Genomic DNA, 3716 nt, shown 5'->3' with positions numbered 1-3716 from the left:
GTCTGTGGAGTGCCGCTGTGTCCCTGGATGAAATGAGAAAAAGGGTGAAAAAATGGCAAAGTGTCAAGGGAGAAATTCAGAAACCCAGGCCGAGCTGCCTGGAGCCCAGGGGCGGCTGCAAAGTCTGTGGAGTGCCGCTGTGTCCCTGGATGAAATGAGAAAAAAGGTGAAAAAATGGCAAAGTGTCAAGGGAGCTAGGCAGAAACCCATGCCTAGGGTCCTGGAGCCCAGGGGCGGCTGCAAAGTCTGTGGAGAGCCGCTGTGTCCCTGGATGAAATGAGAAAAAAGGTGAAAAAATGGCAAAGTGTCAAGGGAGAAATTCAGAAACTCAGGCCGAGCTGCCTGGAGCCCAGGGGCGGTTCTAAAGTGTGTGGAGAGCCGCTGTGTCCCTGGATGAATTGAGAAAAAGGGTGAAAAAATGGCAAAGTGTCAAGGGAGCTAGGCAGAAACCCATGCCTAGGGTCCTGGAGCCCAGGGGCGGTTCTAAAGTCTGTGAGAGCCGCTGTGTCCCTGGATGAAATGAGAAAAAGGGTGAAAAAGTAACAAAGTGTCAAGGGAGCTAGGCAGAAACCCATGCCTAGGGTCCTGGAGCCCAGGGGCCGCGGGAAAGTCTGTGAGAGCCGCTGTGTCCCTGGATGAAATGAGAAAATGGGTGGAAAAATGGCAAAGTGTCAAGGGAGAAATTCAGAAACCCATGCCTAGGGTCCTGGAGCCCAGGGGCGGCTGTAAAGTCTGTGGAGAGCCGCTGTGTCCCTGGATGAAATGAGAAAAAAGGTGAAAAAATGGCAAAGTGTCAAGGGAGCTAGGCAGAAACCCATGCCGAGCTGCCTGGAGCCCAGGGGCGGCTGTAAAGTCTGTGGAGAGCCGCTGTGTCCCTGGATGAAATGAGAAAAAGGGTGGAAAAATGGCAAAGTGTCAAGGGAGCTAGGCAGAAACCCATGCCGAGCTGCCTGGAGCCCAGGGGCGGCTGTAAAGTCTGTGGAGTGCCGCTGTGTCCCTGGATGAAATGAGAAAAAGGGTGAAAAAATGGCAAAGTGTCAAGGGAGAAATTCAGAAACCCAGGCCGAGCTGCCTGGAGCCCAGGGGCGGCTGCAAAGTCTGTGGAGAGCCGCTGTGTCCCTGGATGAAATGAGAAAAAAGGTGAAAAAATGGCAAAGTGTCAAGGGAGAAATTCAGAAACCCAGGCCGAGCTGCCTGGAGCCCAGGGGCGGCTGCAAAGTCTGTGGAGAGCCGCTGTGTCCCTGGATGAAATGAGAAAAAAGGTGAAAAAATGGCAAAGTGTCAAGGGAGCTAGGCAGAAACCCATGCCTAGGGTCCTGGAGCCCAGGGGCGGCTGTAAAGTCTGTGGAGAGCCGCTGTGTCCCTGGATGAAATGAGAAAAAAGGTGAAAAAGTAACAAAGTGTCAAGGGAGAAATTCAGAAACCCAGGCCGAGCTGCCTGGAGCCTCAAAGCGGATAGAAATAGCGTGGAGAGCCGCTGTTAAGCCAGACGCCCTCTGGCGGACACAGGCAGGAGTTGCAGTAAATGCATTGAAGTCAATGGGCGAGAGTACCCAATGCGCCAAAAAAGTGCTGAAAATATGACAAAGTGTCAAATGAATGGGAGTCAATGGGCGAGAGTACCCAATGCGCCAAAAAAGTGCTGAAAATATGACAAAGTGTCAAATGAATGGGAGTCAATGGGCGAGAGTACCCAATGCACAAAAAAAGTGCTGAAAAAGTCCACACGAGCCTAGTCAGAAATGCAGGCCGAGGCGGCTGGAGCCCCAAAGCGGCTATAAAAAGCGTGGAGAGCCGCTGTCGCCCCGGAGAAACGGAGAAAAAGTGCTGAAAAAAGGCCCACGTCCTAACGGACCTAGGCGGAAGTGCAGGCGAGGCGGCAGGAGTCTGAAAACCGCTATAAAAAGCGTGGAGAGCCGCTGTCGCCCCGGAGAAACGGAGAAAAAGTGCTGAAAAAAGGCCTAAATCCTAACGGACCTAGGCGGAAGTGCAGGCGAGGCGGCAGGAGTCTGAAAACCGCTATAAAAAGCGTGGAGAGCCGCTGTCGCCCCGGAGAAACGGAGAAAAAGTGCTGAAAAAAGGCCTAAATCCTAACGGACCTAGGCGGAAGTGCAGGCGAGGCGGCAGGAGTCTGAAAACGGCTATAAAAAGCGTGGAGAGCCGCTGTCGCCCCGGAGGAACGGAGAAAAAGTGCTGAAAAAAGGCCTAAATCCTAACGGACCGAGGCGGAAGTGCAGGCGAGGCGGCAGGAGTCTGAAAACGGCTATAAAATGCGTGGAGAGCCGCTGTCGCCCCGGAGAAACGGAGAAAAAGTGCTGAAAAAAGGCCTAAATCCTAACGGACCGAGGCGGAAGTGCAGGCGAGGCGGCAGGAGTCTGAAAGCGGCTATAAAACGCGTGGAGAGCCGCTCGGATGATTTTTCAAAGTGTCAAATGAATGGGAGTGAATGGGGCAGAGTACCCAATGCGCGAAAAAAGTGCTGAAAAAACGACAAAGTCCACACGAGCCTAGTCAGAAATGAAGGCCGAGGCGGCTGGAGCCCCAAAGCGGCTATAAAATGCGTGGAGAGCCGCTCGGATGATTTTTCTAAGTGTGAAATGAATGGGAGTGAATGGGGCGGAGTACCCAATGCGCGAAAAAAGTGCTGAAAAAACGACAAAGTCCACACGAGCCTAGTCAGAAATGAAGGCCGAGGCGGCTGGAGCCCCAAAGCGGCTATAAAATGCGTGGAGAGCCGCTCGGATGATTTTTCAAAGTGTGAAATGAATGGGAGTGAATGGGGCGGAGTACCCAATGCGCGAAAAAAGTGCTGAAAAAACGACAAAGTCCACACGAGCCTAGTCAGAAATGAAGGCCGAGGCGGCTGGAGCCCCAAAGCGGCTATAAAATGCGTGGAGAGCCGCTCGGATGATTTTTCTAAGTGTGAAATGAATGGGAGTGAATGGGGCGGAGTACCCAATGCGCGAAAAAAGTGCTGAAAAAACGACAAAGTCCACACGAGCCTAGTCAGAAATGAAGGCCGAGGCGGCTGGAGCCCCAAAGCGGCTATAAAATGCGTGGAGAGCCGCTCGGATGATTTTTCTAAGTGTGAAATGAATGGGAGTGAATGGGGCGGAGTACCCAATGCGCGAAAAAAGTGCTGAAAAAACGACAAAGTGTCAAATGAATGGGAGTGAATGGGCGGAGTACCCAATGCGTGAAAAAAGGTCTGGAAAAACGACAAAGTGTCAAATGAATGGGAGTGAATGGGCGGAGTACCCAATGCGCGAAAAAAGTGCTGAAAAAATGACAAAGTGTCAAATGAATGGGAGTCAATGAGTGTTTTGGTCGACCAGGAAAAAACGCGTTTACGGGAGAGGGTAAATCAGCCGAGAGGGGGGGGGGGGGTATACTTTACCCTCTCCCGTAAATGCCATTTTTCCTGGTTGACCAAAACACCTCCAGCACGATTTCGGAAACCCAGTTTTTAGAAACACTGACCTCCAGGGGAAGTACCGAGAAAAGCACACTTTTGAATCCGCTTTTGACGCACTGAAACACGGACGTGAGCTGGGGCTGTGCCGCTCTTGGAAAACCCCTGGAGGTTATTTTCTAAAACGGGTTTCCGCGTCCCCCTGGGCGCCCGTGTTGGGCCGCGCAAGGCGGTCCGGGCTGCCCACCCCATCTGAGTGCCCCGTTGGGCCGCGTGCATGGCAGGCATCCAAGGAAGGCTGATG

This window comes from Dunckerocampus dactyliophorus, unplaced genomic scaffold (genome assembly GCF_027744805.1).
Source record: "Dunckerocampus dactyliophorus isolate RoL2022-P2 unplaced genomic scaffold, RoL_Ddac_1.1 HiC_scaffold_158, whole genome shotgun sequence".
In the NCBI taxonomy this organism is placed as follows: Eukaryota; Metazoa; Chordata; class Actinopteri; order Syngnathiformes; family Syngnathidae; genus Dunckerocampus; species Dunckerocampus dactyliophorus.
This window is presented reverse-complemented; position numbering follows the sequence as displayed.